This window comes from Mastomys coucha, unplaced genomic scaffold (genome assembly GCF_008632895.1).
Source record: "Mastomys coucha isolate ucsf_1 unplaced genomic scaffold, UCSF_Mcou_1 pScaffold22, whole genome shotgun sequence".
Classification (NCBI taxonomy): Eukaryota; Metazoa; Chordata; class Mammalia; order Rodentia; family Muridae; genus Mastomys; species Mastomys coucha.
In genome coordinates, this window is record NW_022196905.1 from 157,978,985 (window position 1) to 157,993,631 (window position 14,647).

Genomic DNA, 14,647 nt, shown 5'->3' on the forward strand with positions numbered 1-14,647 from the left:
GGAAGCATTGACCCTGAGCTGTTCTGAAAGTTCAGCCGTAAGAGAGACTGCTCATGAGCCTGGGTAGCTGTGGTTAGCAAGACCTGCCTCCTCTTGTTGAATGCTCAGAACAATTAAGTTCACTGTGAATGCCAGCTGTGAATACTGGCAACATGCATTTAGGAAATGACTGGAAGGAGAGAAATATGTGAGAATTTTGGAGTGGTTCAGGAGCAGGAGCAGCTAGGCCATGTGATGAGGGAGTCATGAAAACCAGTCTCCCTCAAGGTGACTCCTGTGTCCTTATACTTAGTCCTCAGAGGAGGGATGTTAGCAAAGCACAAGACAATGGGTCAAAAGGAACTGAAATGACCCAGCAACACAGAAAGCTTTCCCACAACCAACTCGCTCACACAGCCTGAATGAACTTAACAGAACTAGCAGCCGAGGGATCCAAAGCTCTTCCCAAGTTGGAGAGAAGCTTTGAAAAACACTGACAAATGTGATCTGATATTTGTATAACATCAAATAGAGAGAGCAAACATTCTTTAAGGTAGTCACACAAAGTGTGCTTACTAGGTAGGTAAATAATGTATTACTGATTAGGTTTCTGGTTGGTAGAGATCCAGTCAATGGCTGGGTTACAATTGATAGAGCCATGGTCATTGGTTGGGTTGTGGTTGGTAGAGCCACAATCATTGTCTAGGTTCTGGTTGGTAGAGATCTAGTCATTGGTTGGATTCTGACTGGTTGAGCTATAGTCATTATTTAGGTTGTAGTTGATAGAGCTACATCCTTGGTTGGGTTCTGATTGCTAGAGCCACAGCCATTGAGTGGATTGTGGTAGGTAAAGCCACAATCATTGGTTGGGTTGTGGTTGGTAAAGCCACAGTCATTGGTTGGGTTGTGGTTTGTAAAGCCACAGACATTGGTTGGATTCTGATTGGTAGAGCCACAGTCATTGGTTAGGCTGTGGTTGGTAGAACCACAGTCATTGGTTAGGCTATAGTTGGTAGAGCCACAGTCATTGGTTAGACTGTACTTGGTAGAGCCACAGTCATTGGTTAGACTGTACTTGGTAGAGCCACAGTCATTGGTTAGGTTGTAGTTGGTAGAGCCACAATCATTATCTAGGTTCTGATTGGTAGAGATCTAGTCATTGGATGGATTCTGACTGGTTGAGCTATAGTCATTATTTAGGTTGTAGTTGATAGAACTACAGCCATTGGTTGGGTTCTGATTGGTAGAGCCACAGTCATTGGTTAGGTTGTAGTTGGTAGACAGTCATTGGTTGGGTTGTAGTTGGTAGAGCCACAGTCACTGGTTGGGTTCTGATTGGTAGAGCTATAATCTGGAGTTGTGATGCTGCAGCTTCTATTTTCTATTCACTATTCTAATTTATTTATTTAAAAGAAGCATCAAGCATTGGAGTCATCCCAATCTAACCCCACCCACCATACTCCATTACATTTTCTATCAAATAGTGGTCTCTTTCACCTGCCAGGAACTCATGATCCCAAGGCCATCTTACTCATGACTGTGGTTTATGGCAAGACCCAGTTCTGGAGAGACAAGAGGTGAGAGATGAAGAGCCAAGAAAGAAAGCCCAGATTTGTTTCTTGTTATATGAACTGGAGTTTTCCCTGAGGTAGCATGCTAATCTTTCAACAAAAATAATCTCAGGCATAAAGCTTACTGAAGACTCATTCCTAAGGATGAACTTCTGTGTCTACCAAGATGAAGATAGAAAACATGGCTTCAGGGAACCAAATAGGCACAGATACAGTGGTGTGTGGTATAGTGGGAAGATGCCAGGTCTCCTGTGCAGGTCTCCACCCATAAGCTCCTCTTCCATGATGCTGGTCAAGGTGCCTCTGTCTGTATTGGGTCATGTTCAATGCTTGCTCTCTCATACCCTTCACCAAAGTAGAGGGGTCCTCTGTGTCCATTTAGAAATGATTCAGGCATCATGTGTCTGATCTGGTGAGGGCATTGTGGCCAATGACTGTCGGGTGAGGGAACACAAAGGAAATGTTTGAGGATGGCATTCCTCTTAATTTGGAGATGTTCAGCAGAATCCCTTGTACCACAGAATAAAAACAGACAAGAGAGATTCAGTGCATACACAGAAGTGTAATTCATTTTTAATGAGAACAGTTATGTTACGGTAGGTAAAATAAACCACGAAGTGGAATTTTGCCCTTTGGGTAATGTTACGGCTCATTAACGGGCTTCAGTGTTCACGTTCAAAGTGACATTCTTGGCAAAAAGATTTTAATCCCTATATGTTATCAATGATCTGTGGTTCCTTTGGTTGGATTTTAATTTACATTCTAAATAAGCTTTTGGAGTCATCCTTGCTGAAAATAAGAAGGAAATAATAATGCTGACTAAATGTTCAGGGGCTCATTACTTCAGCGGAGGAGTCACCTATAGACATTAATGTCCTGCTTCCTCACATGCAAAGCAAAGTTGCTTCCCCCTGCCCCTCAGGTCACTCAGGCCAATACCCTGAGACCCAGGAGTGTGGAGTGTAAGCTGCCTTTTGATGGTGGGGGTGGTGGCTAGATTTAGACATCCAGAAAACCTGGGTTCATACACTCCCTGGCAACAACACCTCTATAGCAAACCCATTTCCTCTGACATGTTTACTAAAGGATCCATAAATAATAGCAGCAGTGATAATGGTTAGTAAGACTCTCTTTATAGAGGCTTTTATTATATATGTGTGTGTGTGTGTGTGTGTGTGTGTGTGTGTGTGTATGCATATAATATATATATGGTTTAAAAACATACATGTTTTTTAATGACTCTTTTGAGTGGTTAAAATGAAAGACCATGTGTCTATTTTCATCCCAGCCTGGAAGAGCAAATATGATATATAATGGGTAACCTGCCAGTGTCCAGCCCTCCACGGCTCACACCACTGTCTCTGTTTTTGAGGCTTTGGCAAAGCATCACTGTCTCTGCTGTCTGGGACTGTTTATTTGGAAAGAGGCCAGTACACCTGCCCACTTACACTGAGGACAGAGGAGGGTTCAGTCCTGGGCATGACTGTGAACTCTAATGTTAAGCCCAAATAGGTACCTTCGTTACTTTATTACAGCTTATAGTTCTGGGAAGGAAAATATCAGTTACTCACATGTAAACTACGAAGCTGAAATGTCATTTGCACAAGTTATCATCAGCCTTTCGTAACATCAGATCTCCTGCCCTACATATCGCTAGAATCACTGTGTTCACACGTTAATTAGTTTCTAGAACTACTTTAAGGACGAATGCTCACTATACATTTTTTAGTAGTAGAGTACGGATGTATCGCTCTTGATTCCCCATGGTCATTGATGGGATGCCTGACAGATGGAATCAGCTCTCAGCATCCAGGTGGGCAGGTTCAGCCTACTTCCTGGGCGGTAGGTTCTACCCATGGATCAACACTCCTCCCTCATTAGTAAGGCATCAAGAAAAGGAGCTTGGGGTGGGGGTGCTTTTTTTTTACCATTAAGCCTTGGGCTGTCTCCAGGGGCAGAGGCGACAAACCCTCAGACTCTGCGTTGTTAGTGACCTACTTCCTATCTGTGGTCACCTGACACATTGGCAGGTTTATAATGAGACCTTGATATCATATAGATGCGTATGATGTATATGTATATTTGTATACATACGTATACGTATGTGTGCACATATACATATGCATATATATACATACACATGCACATATACATACACCTGCACCAGCACATGCACATACACATACATATATATATATACATATATGAAATACATACTTCTCAGAAAGCCAGGCTAGCTTCTGCTTCCCTCCATACTATACTCTATATAATGTAGTCACCTGTCTCAGTTGTTCTTTATGTGTATGGTGTCTCTATCTACAAAATATGACTGCCATTACATCCATCCCATGAGCTCTTTGATGCTGGTCAGCAACCCCAATCTCACAGCTTTCAGACAGGCTGGTCACTGCGCAGAGGTCAGGAGGACTTGAACTTGGTATTCTGAACATGCAGCACAGTTTCCTCACACACCCTCGATATGGGCACAGATGTCTGTCCCCGCCCATCCACCCTTGACATAGATGTTTGTAAAGACCAACTGTGAAATGAAGACTGTCACACATAACATTCTTCACGGATTTGTTTTGCTTTCTCCACAAAAGCGGCTGCCAAATTTAGCCCGAGAAATGGCCTCTGTGTTCAAGAGCTGCTCCATGCTTCAGATAAACACGCAGACAGGATGCACACATTGAATTCAAGGGGTTAGAGTCCATAGATTAGCCCTGTTGAGGAGACAGGACTTGTCTAAACATTTGTTTTTAATTGCCCCATGAAGATCTGTAGGACATATTCTTTTAAAACTGCTGTCTGAGAGACAAAAGAGATGGGAGGCAAGTGAAAGATGTTGAAGTTATTAAACCTCATCTTCTTTTTATATTTCTAAATCCAGGACTGTTTATTAATGGTATCACAAAAGCACATGTTTTAAGACATCATATTGAAAGTACTTGCACCAGGCTGCTGTCTTCTGTATCCATCATATTGGCAATGTTGTGATTTGGGGGAACAAAAGAACGGGGCAGCCTTGGCCCACCTGCCCACTGCCTGTTGCTTGTAGAATTCCCTCTGTGCATTGAGATCTGGTTCAGCCTAACCCAATGCTGGGACCTGGGAATCTGGATTATGAAGTGGGACGTGACTGTGCCAAGGACATGAAGCTAGCACATGAATACCCAGATACCTACGTTAAGGGTTGTCTGTCCTTCTGTATAGGTAACTCCCTATGATCCAGTCCGGCTTCACTCACTCCTCAAAATTTCAACAGCAATTCTCTGGGCTCTCAGAAGCAGACAATGGGGACTGTGCAGCGAGTTCCAATTCCCTGCTCTCTTGTTCTATAATATCTGCTGTGTTTAGGTTCTAAACTCTCAAAGAAGCTTGCCTTGGAAATAAGCCCCCAACCACACTGCCTGTATTAAATCTCTTGAGAGGGTTCCTGTGCAGTTTCCACTGTGAGACAGAGTCAGCCTCAGGCTGCATGTGACTCTGCCGGAGAGTCAACAAGTGTTTGCTGCCTCCCCAGGGTCTCACTGCACAGACAGCTGTCCAGGGCCTGGTATATTTCAAAAGAGTATTTTGTAGAAGGACTGTGAAACTACTCCATAAGTCTGCATTAGAAAGGCGTGGTTGATACTGTCAGCCAGTCACACTTCATGGCCTGCGAGCCTGCCCTGGGTGTCACCCAGCTAGCCCACACACTTGAGCAGATGTCTAATCAACCTGGCAGAGCTCTTGACCCCTAGACAATGCAAACAACAGACTGGGCAATATGGAGTTCTTCGAACATACATCCAGTGAAACCCAAAGCATGGTGAGATGCTTAGAATTGTATTAAATACTGAAACAGGAGAACCCAAACTGGAGTCTTGTGCTGGGAGATGAAGCCACCTAGACACCAGGTAGGGTAAGCCCCTGTGCTCACTCTGCCTCTCATCAGGAGAGTGTAAGCTGGGACTGCCTTGGGGCTCCCGGGAACCTTAGAGCTATCAGAAACGGGGATTGATACCTCCCTGAGATCAACAAGCTCAAACCCTATATGCAAATATTATCAGAGAGGAAAAGCAGAGTGGGAACCTTGCTGAGCCGTCTGGTTTGTTTGTTTGTTTGTTTGTTTGTTTGTTTGTTTTTCCCTAAACCCTTGCTTACAGGTCATCAAAGAAACAGTGCCCAGTTGGATCTGTGCTCAAGGCATTTAGGTCAAGCTTAGGAGAGTTAAGATGGGGTTGTTTGCTCGGATGAAACTGCCCACAGCTGGGCAGTGCCATCTTCTTACTCAGGCTGAGTCTAATTAAACACGGAGCAGGTAGACTGGCTCCAGAAAGATATGCTCTGTGTCCCCAGCAGCCATAGACCATGGAGAGGACCCTCATATTGGGGCTGAGGGATGGAGCCACGGGAAGGACACACGGTCAGACCGGGTTCTTGCCACCCGATGAGCGACTCCCAGTCTTTCTTATCTTCACATGTACACAAAACACCCTCTCTCCCTAACACTGCAGCTTTGTCAGCAGTGGAGGAGGTGCCCTCATCTGTGACACTTTGGGATGCTTGGGTATTGGGGCATGAAACCCTGTGCCCTTTAACCCATACTGGCCGCCTTCTTGTATTAATTACAGAACCATTGCTTGGGTCAGGCTCTTTAAGTTTAAACCTCATGCTTTCCACGGTAGCTTTGTGGCTTAAGCTACTGCTGTACGCTATGGTGCAAGCAGAGATGACCCTTTGCCCCTTTGACACAAGGGGCTTAGGCAAAGCAGCAAGGGACCAAGAGCTTCTTGTTAGCATCAGGACCTCCAAAGCCGGTGACATCACATGGGCGGGCCTCACCTGTTGCCAGGGCAACAGCCACCATAGTCCCCAGAATCCATTGGGCTCACCTCTTTACCTTTACCAAGGCCACTGAGTCAGAACCCATATATGTATGAGAACGTTCCCCTCTCCCTTTCCTTCCCCCTCCTCCTCTCCCTCTCTCCCTCTCTCCCTCTCTCCCTCCTCTTTCTCCGCTACTGCCCCCTCTCTCCCTCTCAATTAAACCTCTTACACGTGGAACTGTTTGGGCCTAATGTGTGGTATGTCCTGACGCGAGCGACCATTCTAACACATCACTGGGTAACCTCTAAAACCTCCATCCTCAACACTGATCATCTCTAACAATGAGAAGCAGGACCCACACTGCCCCAGAGCGTTAGACTTGGCACTATATGAAATGGTGCTTTTAAAGTCCTGGGCAGATGAAGTAGACTCATGGGAGCAGAGCTCCTCTGGTCTTAGGGCCGGATGGAATAGGGTACCAGAGCCCCACCTCAAGGTCCTTACCTCTCATTGCAGCTTCTGACAGTATGACCCCATCAACTCAGTCCTTTTAATTAGCACCTAGTTTGTGTGCTAAAAATGAATATTGATGCCAAAATCAGGGAAAGAGACCTAAACACTTGGTTGCGAGGATTGGTTAAATCCCGGGCTGTTTCCGTGTTAGCTCTCTGCTCTCACTAGTTAAGACTTCTGCCACCCGGTGCTGTAGGACAGGAAGTTGGAGTTCCCTAGAGGTGAGGGGGAAGCACTTCTAAGGTGCAAGGATGCTGATCCCTGCACCTTGTGGTACATGCACCTAACCTCACATTTTACCACGCCCCCCACCTTTCTCTTATCCTATGTGGTTGGTCCCTCCCACTTCTTGGACACACACAGCTACATCCTGATGTCTGTCTCTTTTTGCTAACCTTACTGTCCAAATCAGGAATCGTTGAATGGCTTGCTGAGGAGTTTTCTAAAGAACAAAATTATTCATCTGGCTCAATGATAGCAAGACCCGTAAAGCTGTTGCTCAATAGCAGAGCCCTTGGCACTCATGCATGTGGCCACTCACATAGCCTTTGACTAGGAAATCTTTTCTGTTTAAAAATAATTAGTTGTGCCTAAAATATTTTCAGGAAACTAACAATGAAGGAAGAAATGATGAATGTTTTTTCCAGGGTGGTATTTGAGCCCTCACCATATGAGCTTTTTCAGAAAATGACTCCCGCATTTGGGACTGTGTTGATGGTAGAATTCTTAGGGTGGGGAGGCACCGCCTCCTGTAAGAGATAGTGCTGGTTGCCATGGGAACTGTGTGCACAGGCAGAATCTAGTCAAATTTGAATGGTGTCTAATACCAATATCCTGATATTAATAGCCTCTGTGGGTTTTTTTTTGTTAGAAATCACATCATTTCCACAATTGTTAAACACCAACATGAAAATAGGAACATTCTGTTAAAATATGGTTGTCCTCTTAAAAATAGCTTTTGGTTATAAAGAAATATCCTCTTTATAATAAGCACAAAAGGGAGAAATGGGAAATTACAGGCCAAGCTAGTCTTAAAGGTTGGTGACTGTACTCAATACTGATTTACTAAACCTCGATGGGGCATTTTTAGCTATTGAAAGCTTAAATACATAAATGAAAAAGTGAAATCTACACAGTGTGAGGGACCAGGGGATGTGCAGGGGGTTGGATCTTCACCTCCCCCATATGGAGCAGCATGCGGATGCCTGTGCATAGTGATGGAAGAGTCGGGCATGGAGCAGAGATTCAGGAAGGAGCAGCTAAGAGGGCTGTCCCAGCTAGCTGCGTTGGCATCCTTCTCCTGCCCCTATGCATGGCCAGTATTACCTGTGCCCTCCAGTCTCACTTCCTTCTGAGCTGGTCATCACATGAGTCATGGGTTCAAAGCCTCAGAGCTGTTATATCACTGTGCTGACTCAAACATATAGGTCCATCCTAGTCCAACATCTGCCTTCTTTTCTAGCCCACCTCTGTCTGTTGGTCTCCTGTGTAGAGTCAATGAGGAGTGGGCAGCCTAGAATGGGCCACTGTCTGTGCTGCTCCATGTGGCCAGCAGGCTCATGGCAATGGCTGTGTACTACTCAGCTTCATCATTATAGCCAACGTCCGTGGGCATAGCTACTGTGGTGGTTAGTGTTTATCTTCAGTCTGAGGCCATCTAGAACCATCGGGGAGTCAGAATGAATCACTGTCTAGATGAGATTGCCTATGGGCACATCCATTTTTTTTTTCTTAGTTGGTTTAATGGAGGTATAAGACCAACATTGTGTATTGGCAGCACCCTTTCATGGGCTAGACCCTGAACTGGATGAAAAAGAGATTGTGAACTGAGCAAGAGGATGCACATATGACTCTACTACTCCTTCACTGCACCTGTATGATGGCAAGCTGTGTCAAGTTCCTGAGCCTGTCCTTCAAAGCGATGGATCATAGCCCTGAACTGCAAGCCCAGGGAAAGCCCCTTCTGCTCTAATTTTATCACAGAGAGGGGAAATGAAACAGCAAAGACATGTAGGAAGAGAAAAGGCTTCTAGATTAGTGAAGTGCATGCACTCTGGATTAGTGAAGTGCACTTTTGGGTCAGTCTAGGCTCTGACCTCATCAGTGATCCAACCTATTGATGGAGTCGTAAGTTGAATCAGCTGTTGGGTGGTGGGATGATGGGATGTGAGCCATGGATGAAGGCAGTGATGTAGGAGGTATGCTCCTTAAGGGCTACACTTACCCAGGGCCCCTTCCTATTATACTTCTATTTCCTGGGCATAAGGTGAGAAGCTCTGATGCACCCTACCTTCTCTGCCACGAGAAATGGTACCTCTAAACCCTGAGCTGAAATAAATCTTTCCTCTGTAAATAGTTTCTGTCATAGTGACAAGTGGAGGGAGGAATGCATGGTGGCTTCCAGGTATGGAGGTTCAGCTTGTAGACACTCGGGGCCATTGCATATGTCCTGTGGGGAGGACAGTGTGAGGTAGTGGGTGTGCGCCCACCTTGTGGCCCTGAGCAAGAAGTAAAGGAAGGGACTGAGCTCCATAAGCTCCTTCAAGGGCACAGCCACTGGGCTTGAGATGTCCCACTAGCCCTCCAGGTCCTACTATCTCCCAGCATCAAGAAGCTGAGGACTAAGCCTCTGGACGCGATTGTAGATCCACACTCGTTCAGGTTCATGGTGACTGTTCACGTCTGTTCCCCTGGCGGTGACTGTCACTGAGCACTGGAGGTACTTGTGGCGGATGAGCCAGTGTCTGTGGATTAGATATTGGGAACTGGTCAGGTCACTAGGCAGTCACTCTCTTATCTTATTACAGCTACGTTTATTAGAATTCCCATCACAATCTTGGAGCCTAGATCTTTGATAGCTATTCATGTAATTACTTGTTTTAAACTGCTGCTTCTGTGCCCAGATTGGAGGGCCAACCTTCTGGCCGATCTCTTATGAAAATGTATATAACATAAAAGCACCTGTATGGCAGTAAGCCCTCCAAGCTCTGTGATGGTTTTCCAGGAGGGTGGCTAAGACTTACTCAGAAAGATAAAATAGGGGGTTAGAGCCTTAGAATGCAGAGCCTCTGAAAGGAAAAGTACATCTTAGGGTTGTAATCCTCGTGTAACCACAAGCCCGAGGAAGGGCTGCTTTGAGGAAGAGATGTTCAAATGAAGAGATGCATTAATAAAATTGATGTGCTGTGTTTATTCTGTGTTAATCTCCTCATTAAAATGCATTTTGGGTTTTCATAAATTCTAGGAGAATTAATTATGCATGCACTATTTATCATCGAATTTAAAATTTGCATAAAATTACATTAGTTAAGTAGACATTTATTAAATAATAGAAATGTCTTCAAGTCCCCACTTTCGTTAAATGCTTGCTAGTTCAAAACGTTGTAGGCATAAGGCCACTTAGAGAAAAAGTCTTGGTCTGGCCACGCTTTTGTGTCCCAGAAATGTAATGAGCAATAGCAGGACCCATTTCTATGGAAGCTACAGTGTGTTTGCCAATCATGTGAGCTCTTAAATTTTGAGGCTGTAGAGTAGATACTTGGCCCAGCCAAAGAGAAGACTTACCAGTGTGCAGATCCACCTGGCACTGGCTGGCCTGCCCTCCGATCTCTTCTTGGACTACAGTTCTCTTGGTCTCCCTGGATGCACCTGGTGGATGTGCATCTATCCTCAGACACTTCAGGTCCTCTCCCAGAAGTGGGAGATGTAAAACTGGCTTGCTTATTTGTTTATGGATCTTCTAATTGTGATTTAAAATCAACTCCCCTTTATCATTCACTTACCGCCTAATGCGTTACTTTTTCAGACAGCCATTAATTATCCTTTTAATGCTGCATATATATGAGCAACTCCAGTGTGCACTTTAAAAAATATCTTAACATGTTTTCATATAGCATAAGTTATTCCTAAGTAGTACAGAAGAGCTTAGAAAACAAGGGTAAACATGAAAAGATATTGAAATAGAATAGGGCCATCCAATGATGCGGTTAGCATTAGGAGGTTGGTGCTTTGTGTTCACCATCTGCCCCATACATGTCACTTATTATTTCTTATCACCACATAGTACAGCTGTCTTTTTGTGATTCCACACCACATGAACAGCATGTCTAACATGTTCAGGATCAGGTTACTTGGAAGTAGCACCAATAAAAAGCAAAAAGTTATCTTTTTAAAAAAGATTTATTTATTTTATGTATATGAGTACACTGTCACTGTCTTTAGACACACCAGAAGAGGGCATCAGATCCCATTACAGATAGTTGTGAGCCACCATGTGGTTGCTGGGAATTGAACTCAGGACCTCTGGAAGAGCAGTCCATGCTCTTAACCTGTGAGCCATCTCTCCAGCCCCAAAAATCTTATCTTGATTATGTTGAAGACTTCATTTTAGCTTCTGAATAAGACAAGCAGGGCCTATATCTTGGGCTTTGTTGGCACCATGTTCCCAGCATTTCTGCCATTTCCCCAATATTTACGAATGTCCTCCATTCAGAATTAGTTAATGGATGGAGAAAAGATGCCCCATGCCTGCATCTTCTCTGGTCTCCAGTGTGACTTAAAGGACCTACCATCTCTACTAGCAAGGCTGGCATATACTGACATGCAGAAAGATAAACTTTTAAAACTCTTAACAGTGCTATCAAAATGCTCATATTGTTCAATAAAAGGAAATTTTTTTAGGTCTCTATTCTGGAAATTAACATCCCAAATATTTCTGTATTTGATGCTTTTTTTTGTTGGGTGTATTTTGTCTGGTACTATTTATGTGATAGTTTATTGGAAAGAAAGAGGGTACAGGAGTGGGAAAATGGGGGAAGGGATAGAGGGGAGGGGAGGGGAAGGGAAAGGGAAAGAGGAGAGGAAGAGAGAGGATGGAGGAGGGAGGAGAAGAGAGAGAAGGAAGGAGGGAGGGGAAGAGAGAGGATGGAGGAGGGAGGGGAAGAGAGAGGATGGAGGAGGGAGGAGAAGAGAGATGAGGAGATGGGAAGGGGGGAAAGGAGGGGAGAGAAGAGGGAAGGATAACAGAAGAGAGAAGGGCAGGGGAAGGGAAAGGACAGAGGGGAGGAAAAAGATGAGAGGGCTCCCTAAGGAACACTGTAGGAACACTCCACCCTCTCCCCATCACCTCCCTTTAGTGTGCCCCTCATTTTCTAGGCTAATGGTCCACAATATTGGAGATAACATCACCACTGCTCATCAGTGTCTTCCCTACATGCCCATTCCAGATTGCCTCTGTGCTTTCAATGTCCTATAGCCACCTTCTAGCCAGTCCTGATCTTCCCTGGCTATAGTCTTCCTTCACATGGGAAATGGATTTGCTGATTTTGTTTCTCTAAACCCTAGCAAGTAGGTTGGAGTCTGATATGGCCATAGAGGGACAGCTCGTCAGCAAGGCCAGATCTGAGCCAATTGCATTTGTAGAAGTTGTCTTAGATGTATCCAATGTCCAGTAAATATAAACATGAGGTGCTGTAGGGAACCAGTCTGGTTCTTTATTCAGTTGGGTCCTGTTCAGTGGGAAGGAGAAAACAATTGAAAATGGTATGTGTCTCAGCATCAGTATGGTATTCATATAGCCTGGCTATCTAGGACAGATTGATGTACCCACTGCCCACATTATGATTCCTCTTAATGTATCTTGCTTGAGAAAATAACCCACACAATCACCTGACCATGCCACATACTCCTCAGGACAGGCCCAACCTGAGAGTCTGCTGTCAGGCCATGCTTATGCCTACCTTATTCAGGTGTAGCCACCCTGACAGGGTCAAGCAGTGACGGGGTGAAGACAGGTAAGGTGAGGGTAGCCTTCAAAGATGGAACATAGAACTAGTGTCCTGCTTAGTTTTGAACTGTCAACTTGACACAACCTAAAATCACTGAGAATAAAGTCTTAGTAAGGAATTTTCCACATTAGGTTTCAGTCTTAGTTAGGGGTTTACTGCTGTGAACAGATACCATGACCAAGGCAAGTCTTATAAAGGACGACATTTAATTGAGGCTGGCTTACAGCTTCAGAGGTTCAGTCCATTATCATCAAGGTGGGAGCATGGCAGCATCCAGGCAAGCACTGATGCAGGAGGAGCTGAGAGTTCTACATCTTCATCTAAAGGCTGCTAGCAGAAACTGGCTTCCAGGAAGCTAGAATGAGTCTTATAACGCACACCCATGCTGATATACCTACTCCAACAGGGCCACACCTTCTGATAGTAGTATTCCCTGGGCCAAGCATATATAAACCACCACAGTTTCCCTCTGGGAAAGTCTGTGGGGAGTTGTCTTGATTGTTAATTGTGGGAGAACCTGTCCCATTGTGGGTGGCACCACTCCCTACTCAGAAAGTCCAGAACTGTGTAGGACAGGAGAAGGAAAGAAGAAACAACAGCAAGAGAGGACCCAGCTACTAATCTTTACTCTTATGTTTCTACCTTCGTTTCCCTTGAACGATTGACCATAACCTGGAAATGTAAATCAAATAAACCCTTCCCTTTCATGTTGTTTTTAGTCAAGGTATTTGTCATAACAACAGAAGTGAAGCTAGTACACTTCTAGAACAGGGTGACCTGGGGTGGCTGAAGCCATGTATGCCTTTAGCTTGTAGGACACATGGTAGAGGGCACTGCAACCACAGCACATATGCACAGAGCTCACCCTTAAGTACTCTTAAACCTTCGGGAGACTCTACCCTGCCACAGGTTCTTGGGGAAGCTCATTTGCCTGCCTCCTGAGGAGCTCCAAAAGGTGGAAGTTTCATCTATGGGGTAGCAGAGGACATCCAGGGAGCTGCCACCTGTCAGGCATAAGCCTCCCATGCTCTGTAGATGATGGGTGGAAATTGTGGAAAGGCACAGGGACCTGAAAAGAACCAACTTGGAAGCGGCTGTTGAGGCACAGAGGTGCTGTGCCTGCAGCTGTGGGACTGCAGAGACACAGTCAAGATCATTTTGGCCTGCTGCTCTCCATGTCACCTAAGGCTACTTGGGGACTTCAGTCATGATCCCACTTTGTGAGGCTCCCTGGCACCTTTCCTTTGTCCACCTTTTCCACTGTGCTTGTCTTTCATCGTTGCTTGCCCTGCACCCACAGACCCTCTGGAATTTTCAGACACTAGTCTAAATAATAGATAATGGCAGGAACTGTAAAATGAGGAAATACTGGTAAGCGGAGGTTTGTGGAGACGTCAGTTGTCCTGATACTGAGTAGCCCAAGATGTTTTGTCTGATGTTTATCTCTTGCCCAAAAGCCTGAGAAACAGAAAAGTGCTGTTCAGGTGAAAGCCACAGAGAGAGCCAGAAAACTTGGAAGGCTCAAAGGGTAAAGTTTATTTTTATTTTTTATTATTATTATTATTTTATTTTTTGTTTTTTTTTTCAAAGCAGGGTTTCTCTGTGTAGCCCTGGCTGTCCTGGAACTCACTCTGTAGACCAGGGTGGCCTTGAACTCAGAAATCTGCCTGCCTCTGCCTCCCAAGTGCTGGGATTAAAGGCATGTGCCACCATTGCCCGGCTGATAAAGTTTATTTTGAAACAGACACCATAGCAAATTTTGCTTAGTATGATATACATATATATATATATATATATATATATATATATATATATATATATATATATATAGTGAGAATAATTTTCTTAAGTTAGTGCATTGGCTTACATATGATTTCTGTCCCCCCCCCCGTGGAATATCATCTTACTTTGAAATTGTAAAATTAAAGGTCTGTTTTTTTGCACTCCAGAGCCTTTAGTGAGTTTTTTCATGTGAATTCTCTGAGC

The 14,647-nt window shown here is 44.6% G+C and overlaps 1 protein-coding gene and 1 long non-coding RNA gene across 4 annotated transcripts in view; one reads left to right on the forward strand and one right to left on the reverse strand.

The window, feature by feature from the left end:
- Window positions 1–14,647, forward strand: part of Dlgap2 (DLG associated protein 2) — a 663,305-nt gene that overhangs the window by 455,585 nt on the left and 193,073 nt on the right. The window lies entirely within an intron of this gene.
- LOC116068959 overlaps window positions 7,918–14,647 on the reverse strand; it is a 54,960-nt gene continuing 48,230 nt past the window's right edge. Inside the window, exon 3 of the long non-coding RNA XR_004109773.1 lies at window positions 7,918–9,619. This is a non-coding gene — a long non-coding RNA (uncharacterized LOC116068959). The remainder of the gene's footprint in view (window positions 9,620–14,647) is intronic.